Source organism: Nicotiana tabacum, chromosome 9 (genome assembly GCF_000715075.1).
Source record: "Nicotiana tabacum cultivar K326 chromosome 9, ASM71507v2, whole genome shotgun sequence".
Taxonomy (NCBI): domain Eukaryota; kingdom Viridiplantae; phylum Streptophyta; class Magnoliopsida; order Solanales; family Solanaceae; genus Nicotiana; species Nicotiana tabacum.
The window spans coordinates 111,759,250-111,784,504 of NC_134088.1; the positions used below are offsets into that span (position 1 = coordinate 111,759,250).

At 37.9% G+C, this 25,255-nt stretch overlaps 2 pseudogenes; both read left to right on the forward strand.

The window, feature by feature from the left end:
- The first annotated feature begins 972 nt into the window (after positions 1 to 972).
- LOC107803859 (zinc finger BED domain-containing protein DAYSLEEPER-like) lies at positions 973 to 7,668 on the forward strand (annotated as a pseudogene).
- Positions 7,669 to 9,930: 2,262 nt separating this feature from the next.
- On the forward strand, positions 9,931 to 23,884 carry LOC107803858 (uncharacterized; annotated as a pseudogene).
- The last annotated feature ends 1,371 nt before the right edge of the window (positions 23,885 to 25,255 follow it).

The window sequence follows — 25,255 nt, forward strand, 5'->3', positions numbered from 1 at the left end:
TCCATCCGTAGTGGTGGAGGGAGGGCACTAATGGAGTTATAAAGATAAAAAATTAAGCAATAAAAATATTAAAACTCCATTCGTAGGTTGAGGAAGAAGATGACTTCATTTTAAAAACTAATGCCTCAAACAATATTGGGAGCAACATTAAGAATATAAGGTGATGAAATAATATTTAGGTAAGTATTTTAGATTAAAGGATTAGAAATAAAGTATAATATTAATAAAAAGGGATTATTTTCATACTAAAATTATAAAATAAAAATTAGATAGTTTGTCTGGTATACCGTATCATTGTCGCTCTCTTTAAGACAGAAAGAATAATATAACTATAGGCTATGTATAATATTTGCTAGGGTTAAAATTCAAAAATTAGTAAAAGTTCAAAAAAGATATCTGATGAGGGTGAAGAAAACAATATTTAAGATTAAAATCTGAATATTTTTGAAAAATCGCATTTATTTCATATGAAATACTCTTTAAATAATTTTCTCAATATTTGACCCTTTTTTTAAATATTAAATTTAGTTAACAAAATTGGGATTAAACTTCTTTATTATACTAAAATTTGTAGAACAGAAAGTTAAATTAATTAATTTGAATTATATTAATTTACTTAATAGCGCTTGCTATCGATTACTAGTACTTGAAATAGATGTCATCCCTTTTATTTCAAAAGTGAAATTTTACCCCACCATAATGGGCTAAATTTCAAAATTCTCCTTAAAAGAAAGAACCCCATTTCCCCAATTCCAATTTTAGCCAATGTAGGCCCCATTACATAATCCTACCTAGCTACACTAACCAACAAAAAATACCATAAAAAGTGGGCTACGGTCCATATAACACACATCAAGCCACTTGACCAAAAAAGGGTGTGACCCAAAACACACATACTAACACACCTTCAATTTCACATACTCACAAGTCTAACAATAAATGGACCTAAAAAGAAAGTCCATATCCAATACTACAACTTTAATGTTTTTGGTATTCATATTTTCTTGTCAATGAACCTTATCATTTAATAGTCTAATACCAATCCCCAAACGACCCAAAAATATCATAACATAGGTCCAGTTTGGTTTTATCGGGTTCAAGCCCAATTCTCTTTCTCTCTCCTCTCTCCCTCCTGCTGAAGCCCTAGATCTGGTTCACTATCGGAGCCTGAAAAACCCGGTAAGCTCCATTTCATTATCTTGGTTTTGTTCAAAATCGAATTTTAGCATCTGGGTTTTGCTCAAAATCAAATTTTGTTATCTGGGTTGTGCTCAAAATTGAATTTTCTCATCTGGGTTTTGCTCAAAATCGAATTTTCTTTTCTGGGTATTGCTCAAAATCGAATTTAGATATTTGAGTTTCACTCAAAAGTCAATTTTTTTGATCATTTCAGATTTGACTTATTTTTCCCTTTTTAGATATATTTTTAATGCTTTATTGTGTTAGTGTGAAGATTGGTCTCTTGATATTTGTGTTAGTTTTATGTTTATATTTTGGTGAAAATGCGTGCTATATACTCTGTTTCATGGTTAAAATAAAATTTTAAAGCCTTTTGTTGTAGTAATATTTTTGTTTCATTATCAATTTTGTGCTTGTTGTTTTATGGTTTAGTTATTTTGAATTTTGACTTTTCAGGATTAATTCAACTTTTTTTGCTGTTATGTTAAAAAAAAAGAGTTTTATAGTTTACTTGTTCTGGGCTTTAAGTAAGGTCATTTTCAAAAGCAAGGCTGACTGTGAAATGGTTCTTGAAATTTTTAGTGATTTCTTTCTGGGTTGTGTAATAGATCAGTTGTTAGTAAGAGTGTGTGATATGGGCTTTGTTTAAATTTGTGTCGAAGCCCATGTCTGATCCATTTTTCTGAGTTAGATCTAGTAAGTTTATGTTTGTACTTGTTAGCCCATATTTTGGGAAATGTCCTTTCTGACCCTGACTTTCTTCGAATTAGAATACTACCTTCATTGTTGCCTTAGTAGGAGCATTACTAGTTGAAATGCGTGCATTGGCCACTTTTCTGCCTTGTCTTTGAAAAATAGCCATTGTACTGGAGTTTCAAATTTTATGAGTGGAACTCCATGATAACACTACTGGAATTTGCAACTCTAGGACAGTGGATATTTTTCAATTCTAGGGGCTAAAAGTTGGTTATTTGTGAAAATTTCCCAGTATTACTATTTGTGAAAATCCCAGACCCCACATGTGTGATTGTACTGGGTGTGTTGTTGTGTTGTTGTTGTTCCCAGTATTACTATTAAACGTTGGGTCAGCTTAGTTTAGGGATGAGTTCAGGCCGGGCCTTGATGGAGGTAATTTTAGTCCCTCCAATGTGTGCCAATGGACATGATTCTTCAGATCTGAGGAACTAATGTCATGCATTTTGTTGGCTAAAGCTTTTGGCCTCCTGTTCTATTAGTCCAAAGAGTGAATACTATGCCTGCTCTTAAGTGGCGGACCTAGAGCATTGAATATGGGTTCCCAGGAACCTAGTAACTTTTGCGTAGACTCTGTATTTATATTTAAAAAATTCACTAAATATTTATAAATATCTAACTGTGAACCCAGTTATTATTGCATATTAATTTGAGATTACGGTAGGAACCCATAAACTTCAAATCCTGAATTTGCGCTGCAGTGATGAAGTTGCAGCCTAGTGGTTGTAACTCCACAATGCATTCGTTAGGTGCAGGATTAAAATCCTACCAATGACCATTGGCTGCAACATCATACTGAATCTCTTGGTTGCAAGGTTCAAATCCTACGTAAAGCCTTCCTCTTTTCTATCTTCCCTCTGTCACTCTTCACGGGCTCATTCCCCATTTGGAAAAAGTTTAAAAGAAAGTATCATATATACTCTGCAGCTTAACGACAAGACCACGGAGCCACCTGCTATTCTGCTTTAAAAGGAGCAAAACACGCAACTTTAACATTTCTTGTGGATCTAAGCCCTTTGAAGGATGCAAAATCCTTAGCAGAAATGGATGATGCAGTCAGCTGAGCTGTAGCCATTCCCTTCTTTACTGGGAAAGAGGCTGGACTGAACGCAAATGAGTGGTTTTCTCTACTATGGACTGAGGAGTGAGTGAGGTGTGTGCTTAGACTCGTCGAAGATAGAATACATCGAGTCATTAAGGATATCAAAACAGATACTATTTTCCTAGGGAGGAGGGAGAGAAAGAATATAGAGGAAGAAAGAGAAGTCCTAAAAAAAAGGAAGAAAAGAAAAAAAGGGGGAGGGGTTCTTTGGATTCATGCTTCTTTTTTGTTTGATTCACATGCTGTTAAGCCATACCGGCTAACTCAATCACATAAGCATACTAAACTGTCAGAATTATTTTGCTGTGTGTACTTTTAGCAAGTATAAGTGTTTACTTGGGAATATTCTAAATACGGGGCCTAGCTTCACAAAAACCGTGCTAGTTGAAGTGTCAATTTGTGTATTAAGACAAAAAAAGAAAGATTAAAGTTCCATGTTTCTCATTAATCTTAACATGCTCATAGTCAAAGTCTAAGTTGCTCGGACTCGGGTGCGGGTATCCGATACGGGGACGGATCCGAGTATCGGATTCGGCAAAATCTAAATTTTAAGATTCGGGGGTGCGGATCCGGATATGGATACAATTGCGAGGATTCGGCTAATAAAAAATAAAGCTATAAAAATATTGTAAATTTTGAGAGATATTCTGTGAAAAACTTACATGAATATTGTACAATTCAATCTTTCATTCTCCAAGATGGACATTATTGTTTCATTGTTCTAAATCTGTTTTATTTTTGATTTTGACTCAAAATCAAAATCTCAATTTTTCTCCCAAATTTGTCTATGGACTCCGGTCAAAGTGTCCGAAGTCAGTTGACCGTATCCGGAACGTATCCCGTATCCGTATCATGTATCCGTATCCGTTACGTATACGGACGAGGACGGCACCAAAATCGAAGAGTCCGCGCAACTTAGGTAAAAGTTGATAATTTTTTTAGCACTTTTGAGTGGATGTGATTGGTTCTTTTTTTATTTTTGATATTTTTGTAGCCCTATAATGGTCACCTAAGTTGCTCGGACTGTTCACTTTCAGTGCCGCGCCCGTGTCAACACGACGTGGGTGTGAGGGTGGGGGTGAGATATGTACCGGATTTGGTCAACCAATTTTGGGTACTTTGACCAAAATCGACGGAGAAAGTTGGTACAGATATAATGATTTCTGAAATAAATAACATTCAAAGGTGTACCAAAGGAGTTTTTAATTATAGCCAACTCATTAATATGGTTTGATTTTAGTTTTGCATATGTCACCAATGTTTTGTCACCCCCAACCCCCTTTGTATCCTGCCCTACCTCATTGCTTGGTGACTTGCAAAGATGGAGGTGCTACCACTAGAAACTTCCTTATGTACTTGGGGTCATTTGGTTTAGTGATAAGTTATGTAGAGGTTAGTAATGCAAGAATCGAAATGCAGAGATTAGTTATGCATGAATTATAATGCGGGGATTATTTCTTGTTGGATGCTTACTCGCATTCTTATTTGACATTGTAGCCCACATAAAATAATACAAAAACTCCCGCATAACTTATATGAATATTATTTATGAGGAGAGGAAGTAGTAACCAAATGTTATAATAATGTTGGATTCTGTGTGGAGATTATTTTCCTTATCAAACCAACCGAACGACCCCTTAATGCATTATGGTAACTTCCTTATTCTTTATTTTTAGTTATTCAATAAAAAAGGAGGCATCTTTAACATTTATTTTGTTGTCCTTGCAGTTCATGAGGGTCTTTTAAAATTTGGACCTGCTTTTAACCTCCAAAAAAAAAAGAATTAAAGTTCCTTCTATTTCTCATAAGTTTTGACTTGCTCATTGTAAAATGTTGTTACCTCTTTTAGTATATACTTTGTAGTAGATGTGCTTGCTTTGATGTTCTGACAGTATCTTCTTTCTTGTGCTCAATTTCCTTGTGCCTTCTTATATGACCCATAGATAGTTCCATATTGATAATAAGTAATCAAGCATTTCACTAGCAGCTGACAAAAGAATTTGAGTTTTCTGAAACTTATCCCCCACTCCTCCACCCAAAAAAAAAAAAAAAAAAAAAATTCTGAGTCTTTTGAGATATACAGTGCTACTTTCAGGCTTATATTTACTTTTTCGCTATCATCTTCACATTACTTATGATTTTCGTTTTTCTGTTTCTTTTTTTGATCATTATATTACACAGATATTTGAGAAGCGTGTTGCTGTACATACGATGGCAACCCCTGTTACGCCAGCAACTCCCACTGAGAATCATGAGATGGTCCCTGACCATCAGATGATACCTGAACATGGGATGGTCCTCGAACATGAGATGGTCCATGAACATGAGATGGTTGAACATGATATGGTGCTCGGCAATGAGATAGTCCCTGGAAATGGAATGGTTTCAGACAGTGAGATGTTTCCAGGAAATGAGATGGTTCTTGCAGAGCCACAACCCAACCATGTAGAAACACCTCCAAGCAATTCAGAAACAAAACCTGGTAAGCGTAGGAAAAAGAAATCAATAGTTTGGGAGCACTTCACTATTGAAACTGTTGCTGTTGGGACTAGAAGGGCACAATGTAACCAGTGCAAGCAATCGTTTGCATATAGTACAGGGTCGAAAGTAGCAGGCACTAGTCATCTGAAACGCCATATTGCCAAAGGAACATGCCCAGTAGTCATGCGTAACCAGCAGAATGATCAATTGACCTCATATAGTGCTCCTTCAAAGATGAGTAGATATGGGGGTAGTAATGGTGCACCTAAACGACGTTATCGAACTGCTTCTACTCCTTATCTTGCTTTTGATCCAGACCGGTGCCGCCAGGAGATCTCCAGGATGATCATCATGCACGACTATCCCCTTCACATGGTTGAGCATCCAGGCTTTCTTACTTTTGTCCAGAATCTTCAACCTCGGTTTGATATGGTGAGCTTCAACACTGTCCAAGGAGATTGTGTCGCAACTTATCTTAGAGAGAAGCAAGGGATTCAGAAAGTGATTGAGAGAGTGCCTGGGCGGATCTGCTTAACACTAGACATGTGGTCCTCCCATCACACTGTGGTTTATGTGTTCATAACTGGGCAGTATATTGATAGTGAGTGGAAAATTCACAGGAAAATACTCAATGTCATAATGGAACCATATCCAGATTCTGACACGGCTTTCAGCCATGCAGTTGCCGCTTGCCTTTCTGACTGGAGTATGGAGGGGAAGTTATTTTCTGTCACTATTAATCAACCAATTGGTGATGCTGCTGTTGATAATCTTAGAGCTTTACTCTCAGTGAAGAACCCTCTTGTGCTCAATGGTCAGTTGTTGGTTGGAAATTGTCTTGCTCGAACTTTGAGCAGCATTGCCCAAGATGCGTTTCATTTTTTGCATGGAACTGTTAAGAAAGTAAGAGAGCGTAAAATATGTGAAAATATCAGAATCTCATGAGGAAAAGTTTATTGAGCTCAAACAGCAGCTTCAGGTGCCAAGCACAAAGACGTTGGCGCTTGATGACCGAACACAATGGAACACAACATATGAGATGTTGTTGGCTGCATCAGAGCTGAAGGAAGTATTTTCATGCTTGGATACATCTGATCCTGATTACAAGGATGCCCCATCAGTTGAAGATTGGAAGCAAGTTGAGATTCTGTGTACTTACTTGAAAATCCTCTTTGACACTGCCAATCTTCTGACTGCACCAACAATTCCAACAACCAATACATTCTTCCATGAAGCGTGGAAGATTCAATTGGAACTGGCTCGTGCTGCAGCAAGTGAAGATCCATCCATCAGCAGCCTTACCAAAACTATGCAAGAGAAATTCGATAAATACTGGAAGACTTGTTGTCTGATGTTAGCTATTGCCGTAGTAATGGATCCACGCTTCAAAATGAAGCTCGTTGAATTCAGTTTTACGAAAATATATGGTGAAGAAGCTGCTACCTATGTGAAGATTGTTGAAGAGGGAATCCACGAGCTCTTCCTTGAATATGTGGCACTTCCTCTGCCTCTGACCCCAACTTATGCTGAAGAGGCAAATGGTGGGGTTATGAAGCAGGAGAATGCCCACGGTGTCGGTGCCTCTAGTAATGGGCCTGGACTTACAGATTTTGATGCCTACATTATGGAGACCACAAGTCAGCAGTCAAGATCAGAACTTGATCAATATTTGGAAGAGTCCTTGTTGCCTCGTGTTCACGAGTTTGATGTTGTGGGGTGGTGGAAACTGAACAGAATGAAGTACCCAACTCTATCGAAAATGGCTCGTGATATCTTGTCAGTTCCAGTTTCTACCGTAACAGCTGACTCTGTATTTAGCACGGTAAGCAAAGAGATGGATCGTTACAGGTGTTCCTTGCGACCTGAGACAGTGGAAGCACTCATCTGTGCCAAGGATTGGCTTCAGAATGCATCGGAAAATACTTTACACGCACCAATAAAAATGGAAGTCCCGATTTAGGTTGTTGCTGTAATGTTTGAGTAGATGTCTAGAATGGTATTTTGTAGCTGACTTCATTTCCTTTTAGATTGTAAAATTTCTCTCTTTTCTGTTGTCTGAGGGTTGAGTTTCTTGTATCATAATTGGGAACCATTAAGCTCTTTACTTGAGAAATCTATTCGACATGATGCAATCACCTTTTTCATTTCGTTGGTATATGAATGCGTGAAGCAGCTTAGCAGGTGCATGATTTGAATGTATATATTGTTCTGCTTCTTGGACTGGACACAAATTTGTTCTAATTCACAAGTTTAGATTATAAAAGCTACTGTATTCTTACAGAAAACATAAATGCCTTATGTTTTGCGTTGTTTTTCATATTGGAACTTGACTGGCTGGTTTAGTTGTCCTATATTTCTCATGTCATGACAAGGTAATCAAATTTAATAGTGGGGATTGTCAATTTCCTGCATAATATGCATTTGATACGAAAAACTACATAAATCAGAATATATGCCAAATTAAGCAATCATCCTCCTATCTCACACTAAATCGAAATATTGTAAATCATTATTTTTCCTCTTCATCAAAGATCGAGAAAACTTTTTCTTTATCCCACCTTAAACCATTTTCACAAAACAAATCTTTAACATGTGTACCGAGGCTGACATACAGAGGCGGAGCCAGGATTTGAAGTTACTGGGTTCGAGGTTCTAGCCATTTTTATGTTACTGTGTTCTAAAGTAAGAATTTGTACCTATTCAATGGATTTTTTAAGACAAATATATAGTTTGGATTAAAACTACTGGGTTCGGCCGGACCCATTGCTAAAGCTCTAGCTCCGCCCCTGCTTACATAGACCAGGAAAGGTGATAAACAAAATAATGTTCCGTCCATGCATGCTATATGAGTAAGTACTACTCTACAATAAATTTCTAAGGTATTGAATGGAGATTACTCATTTTTGGCCAGTATTACACACAATTTGGGTTCTGTAAAATATGTATTAAGGAACTAACAAAAAGTTACTTGTTAATTTCTTTTTCATAAAAGAAGTGGCTGCAACTGATCATATCTGGATCACCGGTTCGTTAAATACTTAAATACATTCAACGAAGTATCTCGAGGGTCAAGCGCACACATAGTTCTTTACAAACTAGACCCCAAAAAAGGTAATTCCTAATTTCTTTGCTATTGCAAACTTATTGGCTTCATTGGAACCTTAGACTCCTCCTAAAAGAGTAAACTGAAGTCCTTCTTGTGTAATGTGACAATAAGCATTAGAATAATATTTGGTCGAAATAAAAAATAATGTATATTTAAAGTTGAAGTTAAAGAAATTAGGGAAAAGACCCAAAAATGATCTTGTGGTATTCAAAATGAATAAATTATAATTCCCGTTTAAATTTGAATCCAAAAATGACCCTGCCGTTATAAAATGGGTCTAATAATGCCCTTGCGTTATTCAAAATGGATCAATAATGCCCTGATTTCTTTTTCTTTAAAATGCTTTTAAAAACTGAAAAATATATATTCTGTAAAAACTAGAAAAAGAAAAAAATTTGCAAAATATATATTTTTAAGTCTTTTCAATTTTTTTAAAGTATTTGTTTTGTTAAAACTGAATTTTTTTTTAAAAAACTGGAAATTTATTTAAAAAAAAACCCGATATATAACTGTAAATGAATATTTAAAAACGACTAAACCGACATAATCGTATCGTGGCGAACCCATTTTTAGATTTTTTTTAATAAAACCGTATGTTTTTATATAAATCTATAACTGTACCGATAATTATGGTAGATTTTTTATTTTATAAAAATAAACCGAAAAAATATTAAACCGTCAAATTGAAAAAAAAAAGATTTTGCAAAATATTTTTATTTTTTTAAAACTAATGCATATGTAGTCCACTGCTTTAGGAGAGTTTTTTTTTTTAATTTTTTTTTAAAAAAAAAAATTCAGTTTTTACAAACAAATACTTTAAAAAAACTGAAAAGACTTAAAAATATATATTTTGCAAATTTCTTTCTTTTTTTAGTTTTTACAGAATATATATTTTTCAGTTTTTAAAAGCATTTTTAAAAAATAAATAAATTTCAGGGCATTATTGATCCATTTTGAATAACACAAGGGCATTATTAGACCCATTTTATAACGGCAGGGTTATTTTTGGATTCAAATTTAAACGGGGGTTATAATTGATCCATTTCGAATACCACAAAGTTCAAATGTTACACTTAGGGAAAAAAATGTTAAACCTTGGTGAGTAAAAATTAGTAAGTATTACTTTACTTGAAATACTCTTCCAACAAAATTTTCAATAAAGGTCGAGATATTTTTCTGCATTCTTTCCCTTTCACCCACTCCAAGAGGGATCATTAGTGGTTTCCATCTTTTTTTGACCGGTAACAAGCGCTGATATTATTATATTAGATAACAAGGTTACATAGCAGTCCCCAGAGAGTCTGAAAGTAACAACATTAAAGTAAGGGGGAGGGTTCTGAAAAATGATAACATCGTGATGTAGTGTACTAGCTTTGTTTTTGCCAAAATGCGTCGGTGCGTCCGCCACTGCATTCCCCTTCCTGAAGGTGTGTTGGACATGTGGCATATCAAGATCAGTGATCATCAACCTGCAAGCATTCCAAATATGTGAGTATTTGGAGTTACCTGTTGATAGTAGGGAAAGTAATACTTGGGAATCAGTTTCCACCGGTAGGGGGAATAGGTGGTAAGTAATTGCTAGTTGTAGTCCATGGTATAGTGCTTGAATTTCTGCAAGCAGAGCATCGGTTTGATATAGCAGTTTAGAGTAACCAAGAAGCCAATGGCCCTGAGAATTACGGAAAACCCCACTTGCCCCGCCGATATGAGTGTTTTGGCTGGCAGCCCCGTCGATGTTAAGTTTGTAGAAGCCTGGATGCGGAGGATACCAACAGACAAAGCACTACTAAAAATTCGGTAAAAACCGACCAAAAAAACCGATCAAAGTTGGTCGGTAATGGCCAATAACCGACCAAAACATGACCATTTACGTGTGGACGGTATTTTAGGGGTCAGAAAGTAATACCGACCAAAGTTTGTCTGAAATTACCGACCAACTTTAGTCGGTCAATTAAATTAAAAAAAAAATATTGCAAAAACAAAACCGACCAAAGTTGGTCGGTATTTTAATTATGTAATCAGAAGATTTACCATTGGAAATCGAACCGGGGTCTGTACTGTGGCAAGATACTATTCTACCACTAGACCATTGGTGCATTTTGTTTTAAGACTCTCTTTTATTTGATTTATACTCTTTAATTGTATTTTCGCACGAAAATAACTGACCAAAATTGGTCGATTTTATTAAAAAGTAAAATTACCGACCAAAGTTGGTTGGTTTTTTTAAATGACCGGCCGAATTAACCGACCAATTTTGGTCGGTTTTTTTAATATTAATTTTTATTTATTTTAATTGAAAAACCGACCAAAGTTGGTCGGTTTCTTGCAAATAAATTTCGCGGGACTCAAAAATAGTTTTTCACATTTTTGCGCCATAGAAAATTGACCAAAGTTGGTTGGTTTCATAAAAAAAAAATTAAAAACTAAAATATTTTGAAAAACCGACCAACTTTGGTCGACCAAAGTTGATCGGTCGACCTTGATCGGTTTTTGCCGAATTTCTAGTAGTGAAGGATTGTCTCAGTAGCGGAAAGATGTGGTACATGGGACCCCAGGTGTAAATATTCAGTGGTTTGAAGAGTAATGGAAGAAACGTTGACAGATAGGTTGGTGCGATTGAAAAGGTTTTGGTTGCGAGTTTTCCAAATGTTCCAAAACATAAAATGAATGAGCATGGGTAACAGAAGGTTATGGTATGATAAGTCGTCATTGGTGCATAAGTTTTCCAGCCATCGACCATAGTCGTGGGAGGGTAAAGGAATGTTAAAATGCTGCCAAACGTGTATGGCAGGCATGCAGTCGGTGAAGACATGAATTATGTCCTCGATTGTATGGCCACAGATAGTACATGTGACATTTGGGAGAATATTTTTTGAGGAAAGAAGAGAGGCTGTGTGGAGGCGATAGTGTGTAAGGAGCCAGAGAAAGAATTGGATTTTAGGCAGCATGGATGTTTTCCAGATCCAGAAGTGATCAAAGGAAGGCAATGCGATATTTTGTGAATGGAGGTAGAGGTTGTAGGTGGATGCCGTTGTGAAAGCTCCATTGGCAGTTAGATTCCAAAACGAAGTATCATGTTCAGATGTTAGGTTTGGAAAGTAGGTATTGGAGATAAGTAGTTGAATGTGTACTGGGAATTGAAATGAAAGGTAGAGAGATTGTAAGACGTGGGTGAGATAATGTGATCTAGAGTGAGAGACGTTTCGTTATAGGTCAGTGGACTGTGTATTAATTGGTGAAGGGATAGGTTTGGAGATATCCAATTGTCGTACCAGAGTCTTATAGTATTTCCTTGCCCAATATTCCAAGAGGTTGCAGTGTGACATAGAGCAGTATTTCCTTGTGGCTGTTTGAGAAAGCTCCAATTTAAACTGGCGAGCATGGCGATGTTTTTGGCGTATGATTTTTGAAGACCAAGGCCACCATTCTTTTTGGGAGTAGTGACAACATCCCACGAAATAAGATGTAACTTTTTTCGTGTTGGTTTTGAACCCCAAAGAAAGCGACGCTGAATACGATCCATGTTTTGAATTATTTTAGGGGGTAATAAGTTATTTTGCATAACATGAGTGGGGATTGAATAGAGAACTGATTTAATCAGCATAGTGCGTCCGCTAAGGCTAAGGAATTTTGTTTTCCAGCCTTGGAGGCGGTTGTTCATAAGGTCTAATATGTATTGGTAATCAACAGAAGTAGGATGCAGGTTAGGCTTAGGGAATCCAAGGTATTTTCCAAATATGGATGCAGTTTTGATGTTGAGGTTGGAGGCTAAGTTATTTTTAGTGTTTTGAGAGACATGTTTTGAAAAAAAGAGTTTGGACTTAGCTAAGTTGATGCATTGGCCGGATTGGGTTGAGAGGTGGTTGAAGATGTTGATAATGGAGTGGGCATCAGTAATGTCTACTTTGGCAAATAGCACAAGAACATCAGCAAATAGTAAATGCGATAGGTACGGTCCTACTCTAGCTATCTTTATAGGCGTCCATTTTTTGAGTTGTGTTTCTTCCTCAATAAGTTGAGATAAGGTTTCCATACAGATAATGAATAGGTAAGGTGAAAGAGGGTCGCCTTGGCGGATTCCCCTAGACGGTTGAATATAAGGAGTGGGCTTGCCGTTGACGAGGATGGAAATGGAGGATGTTGTTATGCACGACATGATAAGCTTAATAATAGAGTCGGGGAAGTTAAATTTTTGGAGGGAGTAACGGATGAAGGATCATTCAAGGCGTTCAAATGCCTTTTCAATGTCAATTTTTAGCATCATTTTACCAAAATGACATTTTGAACGTTGAAAGGGGAGTTTAGCTTCTTGGACAATGATGGCATTATCCATCGCCCGTCTCCCTGGTATAAAGCTGCTTTGAGTTGGGCTAATTATTGCAGGTAAGAATGGCCTAATACGATTTACAAGTATTTTAGTAATGAGTTTGTAAAGTATTGTAAAGACCTATAGGTCTGTAGTGTGAAACATTGGTAGGGTTTTTAACTTTTGGAATTAAAATTAGGAAAGTTTGGTTAATTTCAGGAGGTATGTTATGTGTGGTAAAGGCATTCATGCATATGGTTGTGACTGCCTGCTGAGTGTAGTGCCAGTATTTTTGGAAAAAATAGGATGAATACCACCAGGGGCCGGTGCCTTGAGCGGTTTGAAGGATTGTAGCGCTTGAAATATTTCAGCCTGAGTAAGTTGGGCGGATAGAGTTGTAATATTAGAGGCCGATAAGGAAATTGAGGACGGTGTAAAGTGTTCATTTGAATTGAAAGCTAATTGTGTAGAGTAGAGTTCAACGAAGTGATTAACTATAATGTTTTGAATGATTGGTTGGTCAAAAGTCCAATTTCAATGATACGATTTCTGCGGCGTCTCTGAGTGGTGGAGAGGTGAAAAACACGTGTATTAGCATCACCATTGTTGATCCATTGGATTCTAGATTTAAATGTCCAAAAATCCTCCCCATGTCTAAGGATTGTGTTGAAATCAGTGAGTGGTTGGTTCTCAAGGTTGTAGTGGAAACTGCTTTTTAGGTTTGGATCCATGTTTTGGAGGCCCCGTAGGCGTGCTAAGAGAATTTTTTTTTTGTAGAAGATATTCCCAAACATATGTTTATTCCAATATTGGGCATGCGTTGTGAAAATCTGCATGGCCATAAAATAATCGTTTGTGTGTGTCCAATTAGAGGCAACATTAGATAAGAAATTAGGATGATTAAGCCACATTGTTTCGAACTTAAAGTTTGGGGGTGGTCGTGAGGTAGCCCTAGTTAGGTTTAGTTGGATGGGGCAGTGATCTGAGTGTGTGCGAGGTAAGTGGAGCACACTGGAGTGAGGGAACATTTCTAACCAAGTCTCATTGGCATAAAATTTGTCTAGTCTTTCCAATATTAAGTTGTGTATAGCAGTACGTTTGTTAGTCCATGTGAAGTGTGAGCCCGTAAAACCTATATCAATCATATTAATATTGTGAATACATTTAAGAAAAGTGTTAGCTCTGTTAGTGCTTATAAGGTTACCGCCAATATTTTCCGCACTCGAAGAAACTTCATTAAAATCCCCACATAGTAACCATGGTGATTGGTGATGTAGAGAGAACCGTTCAAGGTTTTGCCATAATATTTTGCAAGATATATAATAGGTACTAGCATATACAACTGAAATAAGCCAACGTTTGGTGTTAAGAGATAGTTGGACAGAAGCATGCAGCTCCTGGGCGGTAATGGCTATGGGATCAACAGTGATTTCATGAGCACGCCATAATAAGAAAATTCCACCTGAGTGTCCTTGCGCTGCTACCTGGATCAGGTTAGTAAAATCAAAAGCTTCCAGCAGGGTGTTGTGATCTTCCATCCCGGTCTCAGTGAGGCAGAGTATAGTGGGATTATTCCAGTTGATAAGAAATTGAATGTGGCGCCTAAATTTCGGGCTGTTGGCCCCAAGACAATTACATAACATGATCTTCATGGAGCTATTGGTTGTTAGGGAAGTTTTCCTTCCCGGAGCAAGTGACATGGCCAGCTGCATGGTGAGGTGCTGACGAAGGATTTCCGGTAGATGATCCGGCTGCATTGTTGGGATCATTATTAAGACATATTTCTGTTCCACAGAGTAGGGGTTTAATCGGATATTCAATGAGGCCGTTGGTGGAGCTATTATCAGATATTGCCTTTCTATATTTTCGTGTATGGAGATGGTCAGTGGAGTGTTCAGAGTTAGCGATTCCATGAAGGCCTCCTGGGGAGGTGATGCTTCCTCCATATCTTGGACACCGTCTTCCACTGGTGGGGAGGGTGGGAGAGGTATCTCCTGTGGCAACATAGGCGGCTGTTGGTTTTGTAGTTGCTGTGAAAAATGAAGGAGCGGTTCCTCCGGCAGATGTTGATGCATGCCATTGAAGTAGTGCCAATAATGGGGATGTGGGGTGTAACCATCAGTGTTGCATTGTGGGGGACCTGGGTAAGCCATTCTTGAAGCTGAGTGATTTGTGTGTGTATTTCCAAGATTTCAATGTCTTGTAATTGTAGTAGCTGCATCAGATGTTCTTGGGGAAGGTTGTCTGTTACACCATGTTGGATGAGAGTCACCAACAAGTCGTTGTTGTCGGGGATGGTAGTTGCATGTTGAGCTAGTAGTGGTAAGTTCCAAGACATGCACAACATTTGAGGTAGTGGTGTTGGTGGATGTTTAGTTGAGGGTGGCCCTGGTGGTAGATTGGGGTGTGGAACAACGGGTGGCCCATGAGGTATGGAGGAGTTGGTAGTGGTGGTGGAATTAGTTGTGAAAGTGTAAGAGCATAGTGGTGTGTTATGAATGAAAATAATGTCATGACAGGCATGCTCGAAAAATTAGCAAATTACGTGTGGGACTCTGGGATAAGAGCACGAAAGAATTAGGCAAATGGAAAAATAATAAATAGTAGTAGGCTAGGTAAAATTAGGTATGCTATGTTATTGACAGAGTTGTCTTCTATTTCTCATCCCCTATTCTTTATCCTCTTCATTCTCATCCCCTTCTTCTAGATTACTATTCTTCTATCCTTCTGTAACTTTACTTCTGTATTTTGGTTATTAATTGAACAGTCAGTCCTTCTGTTGTTGTGAGTGTTCATATTTGGAGGTTGTTACATTGGTGCTTTCATCGTTCGTACTCCAATAACAATGGTCGTATTAGATCGATTCAGCGGTGGAAACCCAGAGGGTTGAATTTTTCGGGCAGAGCTGTACTTCACCTACCTTGGCTTCTCCGAAAAGGACTGGTTACCTCTTCCTTACCACTACCTTGATGGTGAAGCTCTTGCTTGGTTTGATTGGTTGTTTCGAAATGAGCAATTTTTCGATTGGAATCATTTTAAGGAGAAACTGAAGCTGCGTTTTCGCACTCGAACTAGAGAAGCACGTGCTGGGTTCTTAGCCGTTTACCAGCAGCGCAAGCCGTTAGAGGATTTTCTAGCACGAGATGCAGCCATTCCATCATGGTGCAACATTAGCACCTCACCCTCGCCTCAGTATTGGAATAAGCACTCGAACAGCAACAACCTGAACGTGGCATACGAGGTGCTCGAGGAAATGCCAGACACCTCCCAAGATGATGAAGCAGCAGTTGAAAATAGTGAGTTACCAGAAAAGCATCTTGATGCCAATTCCATGTACAATGTCGCTAATGGAAGTCCTATTGGAGTTGAACCTCTTAAAGACAAGGAAAATATTACAGGAGCTACTGATGATGACTGAGAAAGAGGAATCCATAGAGGAAGGCCAGGTGTTCGACAAAATGCCGCACAAGTGCTACTCCAAGGTACTCACTGATGAATCTGGTTTGGATGATGGTGACTCAGAGGAAGACATGGTGCTTGCTGAAAATTTCCAAAAAGATACATGTTGGTTGCCTACTCAAATTGCCGATACGACTTCATTTCTGATTTCTTTTGTTGCATGTGAGTATAAGGTTAAAAATAGGACCGTGCTAATTACTGGAATCAATTGCCCGTTGGCAAACACCTTGGCGTTTTCTAGTCAAGTACTTTCACTGGTACCACACTCTGGTAGTTGGGCAACGGATGCAAGAGATATTGGACTATCAAATTCTAGTTATGTGGCCATGTGGGTTGACACAGGGCAGGATTTTATCCTTGCTTTAGGGTGTGCACCTCTTATGTGTATTCCTTTAAGTTCTCCATTATATTCACATACACTATTTGAAATAATTAGAAAAAGATGGAGTTATTCATTTGCAAAGTTGTATGATTGAGAGCTGTTAGGTGAAGCTAAATTTGATGTTGAGTCCTTTGATGCCGTGTATCTTGATGGAATTCTCAAACGAACTATTGACAAGAATTATGTCTCTCCAACTGATGCGGCAACTATTTTTCTGGAACTTGTCGTCAACATTTGCAGTTGGTTTGATCCTGGACAGCTTATGTTATATATAGTCTATATGGGAAATAATGATAGTGACTTTGCTGCCAATACAATTACGCTGCTAAAATTTCATGCAAAACAAGATTACAACACCATGATTTATGATGATGAAATTGATGGGACGCAACCTCTTCTACGCTTAGGCGTCACGGTGAACCCAATCTGCAAGAAGTTCTTAAAAATATATGGTGGTTCCACCATAATTACAACACTTATTTAGACTAGTGGTGTGATACGGGGCACAGACTTACAACTAGTAAGTTTTCTCCAATTTCATTTTTGACTATTCTGATTGATATATATATGTATATCAAATTTAGTAGGCTGGACAATTGGAGACGGATGTTCGGCGACATGATTTACAACAAATTGCTCACGGTGTTGGCATCGTCCATACCACCAACTAGTGTCTATAGTGAGAGGATTGCTATGGCTGCTAAGTTTTCCCAGGTCACTAGCACTGCGCTGGCAGTACCTCCTACTAATGTGGATGCATCATTTCAAGCGTATATTGATGACTTCCTTGATACGAATCCCGGACACTAGCTTGTCTTTACTTCACCCTTAAGCTCTTATGTTACTACAACTGGTTGGCGAGCAGTTGTTTATGTGCCGCACACAATCTACAACACTGATGGACATCAAAGTGATACTACTGCAGTAGACCTTGAAAACTTGACACTTTCATATGCTATTGGAAGTAGAGGTGCTGGAATGAACATCAAAGACATTTTTAGCCAACTTTTGAGTAGGGGCTCAATACGCGAGGAAGAGAAAATAGTAAGAGGTGTTGCTGCATTTGTTATTCGTTACCATCGTGGCCAAGGAATAATTCAGCAAATGATTGAGCACGTTTGCTATCAATGGCCCAATGCGAGGCTCGAAAGCAAAGGCTTTCTCAGTATTGTGGATTTTGAGAAAAGAATGCATGATAGGATGAAAATGACTTTGTGTGCAGATTGCGAGCCTAAGATAGATAGTGAGCTTGAAGAACTAAAATCTATCTCTCTACATCTCTTCATGACTGGTTTGCAAGAGAAGGAAATGACCTTCCCGACACCATCGCTATGAAGCTGGTGCAAGCTCTTGCGGGGTGTGTGACGATCATTAAACATTTGGATGTTCATCTGGTAAATATGAGTTCGGAGGGACTCATTAAATTGATTCTAGGTACCAAACAATCAAGGAAGCATGACCTTTTGCAATTTGTTGCTGAGTGGCATGCCGAGAGCACTTCAACAATTGACTTAGAGAGAATCACATCGTGGCTTTTCTCGTGGATCATTGAGTCGATATGGTGGCAGACCTTGATTAAAAATATGCAAGTTCCCACAGATGACTCGACTGTCAGCAAATCTGTTGAGATGTTCTTAGGATCACCTGTCCTGCATATCCAGTAACAAAGAAAGTTTTCCATTATCTTAAGAGATCATGCTTACCAGGAGACTTTGAAGAGATTATGTCCTGTCTTGGCTGGACATGTGGTGGAACAATGTGTTGTCAGCCTAAATGTGGCTGAAGTCGATGCTATTTTTCGCGAATTAGCTTGTGGAATCCCAACAGCTACTCCATTTGATCCAATTGTTAACGCAAAGGTGTTACCTATTCCGACATTGACCTTTACAATATTAGTCTCATGGGATCTGCGTGCTAGCGGTTTTGTCGACCCATATCTTGTTGATGCAACTCCTGAGCCACATTCAAGTCTTGACATAATCACCGATATCCTATCAATGTTTCTCTACTCAAACCTTGAGGACAAGGTTCTTATTGAGGATGGGTATTGTTATGAATGAAAATAATCTCATGACAGGCATGTTGGAAAAATTAACAAATTACGTGTGAGACCCTGGGATAAGGGCACGTGAGGAAAGAATTGGGCAAATGGAAAAATAATAAATAGTAGTAGGCTAGGTGAAATTAGGTATGCTATGTTATTGACAGAGTAGTCTTCTATTTCTCATCCCCTATTCTGTATCCTCTGCATTCTCATCCCCTTCTTCTAGGTTACTATTCTTCTATCCTTCTGTAACTTTCCTTTTTTATTTTGGTTATTAATTGAATAGCCAGTCCTTCTGTTGTTGTGAGTGTTCATATTTGGAGGTTGTTACATGGTGGATGTGGATTTGGTGGGTCGGGCACCGGCCCTAGTGGTGGGGCTGACGAGGTTGGTAGTGTCGCTGCATTAGAGCACAGTTGCTTGGTAGTAGTTTGTGAAGTGTGTTGTGGATGTGAGGAGTTTTGTTGAACCAGGTGGCAGGGGCGGAGCTACAGTAGAGGGTGCGGGTTCGGGCGAACCCAGTGACTTTTTCCGAGACCCTGTATTTGTATTGAAAAATTTACTATTTCTATATAAATATAGCATGCCGAACCCAGTAACAAAAGATGTTTGGGTTTAATGGTAAGAGTTCTGGGTTCGCACAGAGAACACGTGGGTTCGAATCCCGCTCGAAGCAGTGTGTTATTTTGTTGTTTTTTACAAAACAAAAAATATCAGAAAGTATAATTGTTTTTTACAAAACAAATATCAGAAAATACAAACTAAGGACAATGTAATTCTCGAACAATTTCAAAAAGCACAAACTACCGACAATGTAATTCTCAAACAACTCCAAAGGACACTTTTTGACTTACTTTAGACTAAAATTTATTCTTTTTAATACATAAAACATAAAGCATTTTCTCTTTCTAATAAACAATTCATTTTAAACAAAAACAGCCAAGTGCCAACACACCTTCTGTCTTTCTAATTCTCAAATCAAAAAGCTAGATTTCTTTGCCTGTCAGTCTTTTGATGATTTGATCGCTGCTACAACCCTCTGCCGGAGCCGGATGCCCTCAAACTCTCGTTGTGTATGCTCTTACTCTCTTAGAAGTTAGACCCTTCTTTCTTCTTCAATTCCTCTTTCCTGATTTTTTTCTCTTCATGTTTTCCTCTTATATTTTATATTTGACAATTTATACAAAATCTAATTTTTAATCTTTGATTCTAGGGTTGTCCCACATTTTGAACTTCATTCTCTTTGTCAATTTGTGCTTTAGTACTTTCCAAAAGTTCAAACTTGGATTCTCCGACAAATCGACACACAAGGTATGTGGTCCTACTTTCCTGTTTTTAATTTCTTAGTGAGACCAACTTTTGGGTGTAATTTTGTTTTATAATTTTTAGGGTCTTGAAGTGTAATTTTGTTTTGTAATTTTTAGGGTCTTCTAGCAAAAGTCGATATGATCACGAGTTTTTACAAAGCTCAAGCTTCTGCATCTTCTTCTAGCTCTCCTTTGTCAAGTTCTCTATGTCCAGTTATTAGTAACAATATTAATCCTTCCCAAGCATCGGATAAAGTGTTGGATTATGAGCCCGATCCCGCTGAAAGAAAACCAATTTCAGCATATCCACCTAATTTACGTGACAGAGTAAGGAGAAATTATATACAAAATGGACCTTGTCAACCTCGTGGTTTTGTCTTTCCAAAAAGAGATTTTGGAGGAATAATGCGTCAGTTTAATCCTGAATGGTTTAAAACTTCATGTTCTCAATGGTTAGAATATAGCATTAAATAAGATGCAACATTTTGTTTATGTTGTTACTTGTTTAAAAATGAGATTGGAGGATATGGAAAAAAAGTAGGTGATGCTTTCACAACAAATGGTTTTAGAGGTTGGAATAAAGGTTTAGAAAGACTTAAATCACACGTGGGTGATGTGAATAGTGTTCATAATCGATGTTTCAAGATGATGCTAGATTTAATGAATCAAGCACAATCTATTCTAACATCTTTGGACAAGCAATCTGAGAAAATTAAAAGTGAACATCGAGTTCGCTTGAATGCTTCAATTGATGTGATAAGGTATCTTTTGAAAGAAGGAATGCCTTTTCGGGGCCATGATGAAACTGTAACTTCTACAAGAAGAGGCCATTTTTTAGATCTTTTAAAATGGTATGCGGATAGGAAGGAAGATGTGAAAAATGTGGTATTAGAAAAAGCTCCAAAAAATAACACCATGACTTCTCCTGATATTCAAAAAGATATTGTGAATTCTTGTGCAGAAGAAACAGCGAAAGCAATTATTGAAGACTTGAATGGGGATTTTTTTGGGATATTAGTTGATGAGTCTAAAGATGTCACTCATAAGGAACAAATGGCTCTTGTGCTGCGCTATGTCAACAAAGATGGTGAACTTATTGAGCGATTCCTTGGTCTTGTTCATGTTAAAGATACAACTGCACATGCATTACAAAAAGCAATAAATTCTTTGCTTTTACAACATTCATTGAGTTCATCTTTAATACGGGGACAAGGGTATGATGGAGCTAGTAACATGCAAGGAGAAATTAATGGTCTTAAAGCTTTGATTCTGAAAGATAATCCTTCGGCATATTGCGTACATTGCTTTGCTCATCAATTGCAATTGACTCTTGTAGCTGTTGCAAAGAAACACCATGATATAAATAATTTTTTTGACATTCTTGCTAATGTTCTGAATGTTGTTGGAGGTTCTTATAAGCGTAGGGAGATGCTTAGAGATGATCAAGCTGAAAAATTAGATGAGTTATTAGTGCTTGGTGAAGTTCATACAGGAAGTGGATTAAATCAAGAACTTGGACTTCAAAGACCAGGTGATACCTGTTGGGGATCTCACTTTAAGACATTGCGCAACTTTATATCTTTATTCTCATCAATTGTTCATGTACTTGGAGTTCTTGCAAATGAGGGTTCAAATTATCAGGAGAAAGAACTGGCAAAAAGTCTAGTGGAAGATATAAGATCTTATGAGTTTGTGTATATATTACATTTGATGTTAAAAATAATGGCAATAACATATGATTTGAATATGGCTCTGCAAAGAAAAGATCAAGATATTGTTAATGCTATGAAACTTGTTCATTTCACAAAGAGGCAATTGCAAACAATGAGGGAATCTAAATGGAATTCTTTGTTAGAAGATGTCTCTTCGTTTTGTGATAAGAATGGTATTATGATCCCAAAAATGGATGAGAAGTATGGTATTGGAAAGTCGAAGCTTAAAAGCTCAACTGTTACATATTCTCATCATTTGCATGTAGAAGATTTTTGTGCCGCTATTGATTTGCAACTTTCGGAGCTTAACAATCGTTTTAGTGAAGTGAATACTGATCTGCTTCTTGGTATGGCTAGTTTGAGTCCGGTGATTCTTTTGCAAATTATGATAAAAATAAGATTATGAAACTTGCTACATATTATCAAAATGAGTTCACTGCTTCTAAGCTTGAAGATCTTAGTTTTGAGCTTGACAACTATATTGACTATGTTCGAGAAATGGACAATGCATTCTCTAACTTGAAAGGGCTTGGTGATCTCTCGAAGACATTGGTTAAAACAAATATTCACAAGACATGGGGAATTGTTTATTTGCTTGTGAAGCTAAGTTTGATATTACCCGTGGCTACTGTAACGGTCGAAAGGGCTTTTTCCTCAATGAAGTTTATTAAAAATGACTTGCGAAGCAGAATTGGTGATGACTTTTTGAATGATTGTTTAGTTTGTTATATAGAGGATGGAGTATTTGAAAGTGTATCTAATGATGCGATCATTGATCGTTTTCAAAACATGACAAGTCGTCGAGTTAAATTGAAATGATAATGTTTGTATTCATATATTGTGTTTGTCTGGTTCGTTACCTTTAATATATATTAGATATCGATACTCATTCTTTAGTCGGCTTGTTATTGTATATTAGTTTTAGATCATCGTCTTTTCTTATAATTTAGAACCCATACACTTTAAATCCTAACTCCGCCTCTGCCAGGTGGGTAGTATATATATCCAGTGGTATGTGTCGTGCTTCGTCGTTTAGTGAGGGTGTATGGGAGTTTATGTGTAGCATTAGAGGAGATACGTCAATAGTGGTAGGGGTTGCCATTACCGATGGCACTTGAGATCATAGGATAGGCAGTTGTAGTTTAGGTGTCTTAGAGATTCTTTGCTGGTTTAATTCATGGCTGGTGGAGGTGTGTGGGTTTGTATTGTTGGAGTAGGCAGCGTTTGACAGGTGTTGGTTAGGAGAAGAGGTGTTGGCTTTAGGTTCTTGCATGAAGGAGTTTGCGTATGTAGGGGATTGCTTAGTGAGTGAATTTGCCGACGTCAGGTGTTTATGAGTGGCTTGGTATTATGAGAGAGCGGCGTTATAATTATGTTCTGGGTCATAATGAATTTGGGATAGGGGAGTTGGTGTCTGTGAGGAGTGGTGTCTTCATAATGAATTCTTTTGTAGATGGGTTCCTAATAAAATTTCAGTTGGAAGGGGTTTTCCTATTGGTGCAAGAATACAAAGACGCGCATAACGACACATCTAATAGCTTGGCTTGTGCAGTTATCAATTTTTAGTAGGTGTCCTATAAAGTTTCCTATTTTTTGTAAAATTTGTAAATCATAAAATTCGGTAGGCAGTTCTTGTAAATGGATTCATATAGTGGAGAAGTTTATGTGTGTTGCTGCCGGGTTAAACTTTGGTTCCCACTGACGAAGGGAGAGGTATTGGGCGCCTATGAACCACGTGCCTTGGTGCATGACTTTATTGAAATTTTCTTTGATAGTAAATTTTATTAGGTAATAATCGTAGCCCAGATCGATGAGAGTGAGTGGTTCCGATAGTTTCCAAAGGTTTTGTAATGAAACCCTTATTCCAAGTAGTTTTATAATGACTGCTTGGGACCAGGGTCGATATATCCACTTTTGTTTGTTTTGGTGATAGGAATGAAATGGGGATGGTTTAGAGGATTGTCAGTTTCATCGTGTAGGCTTAGTTTATGGAAGAAAACAGCTTCATCGTCTATAGATTATGAGGTTTGGGGGGGGGGGGGGGGAGGAATTAATTTTTCACGATAACTTACTTGGTCGTTAATGTCAGAGGGAGTGTGGGCTTCTTTTGGCTTATTGGTGCTTCTCTCCTGTTGGTCTTGTTCTTGACCGGTGAGCTTGACATCCGAGGTTGAAGTCATTGATGAGCAGGCGCAAATCTGGAAACTTGAGGTGTGGCGGATGCAATAATAGGATAAAGGAAGACTCTCTCTCTAAAAGTTAGAGAGAAGGCAGAGCAAAATGAACTGATAAGTCAATCGTGTTGGATTAGAGCAAAGGTTAGTTGTGCACGTGGTTTCCATCTTTCTTCCTAGATGACATTGGTTGAAAGTGAAAGTGACTTGCAAAAAACGCTAAAACATGTCCATCTCCTCATTGATTGACCAATGTAAGTTTTTACATAATTCAGTTTTAATGTAGGGGAAGTTTCAGAATATACACCGTAAGATTCACTTTCATTATATACTTAAGTTTTAAAATTATATCAAATATCTCAAAAATATTACTCTCAAAAATGACCGTTCCTCTTTTTTGGCTTTTTAGTGTCATAAAATTAGAATTCCGTCGGATTCCTAAATTTTCGTGTGCATAGCCTACACCATCGGCATGGGTTTGGGCGAGCGGACCCGAATCGCCTAAAATTTTGCCGGCCCATAAAAAATTACCTAAGGAACAATAGTCATCGCCTCGCCATGATCGTTCCTCGTTTTTTGGCATTTTAGGATCATAAACTGGAATTCCGTCCGATTTTTAGATTTTCGTGTGCTATAGCACACACCATCGACATGAGTATGGGTGACCGGACTCGAACCATCTAAAATCTTGCCGACCCATCAAAAATCATCTAATAAACAATAGTCATTGCCTTGCAAGATCCGTTCCTCATTTTTGGCATTTTAGGGCCATAAAACTGGAATTCCGCCCCAATCCCATATTTTCGTGTGCTATAGTCTATGCCACCAGCAAGGGTTCGAGCGACCGATCGCCTAAAATGTTTTCGGCCCATCAAAAACTACCTATTGGAATTTCAGATTTTCGTGTGCTATAATCCATGCCATCGGCATGGGTCTGGGCGAGCGAACACAAATCGCCAAAAAATTATCGGCCCATCAAAAACCACCTAAGGAACAATATTCATCTTCTCGCCATGACCGTTATTCATTTTTTGGCATTTTAGGGTCAAAATTGAAATTTCACTCGATTCCCAGATTTTTTGGTGGTGTATCCCATGCTATTGGCATGGGTCCGGGCAACCGAAACATCATCGCCTAAAATTTAATCGACCCATAAAAAATCACCTAAGGAACCATATTCATCACCTCTCCATGACCATTCCTCGTTTTTTGGCGTTTTAGGACCATAAAACTATACTTCCACCCGATTC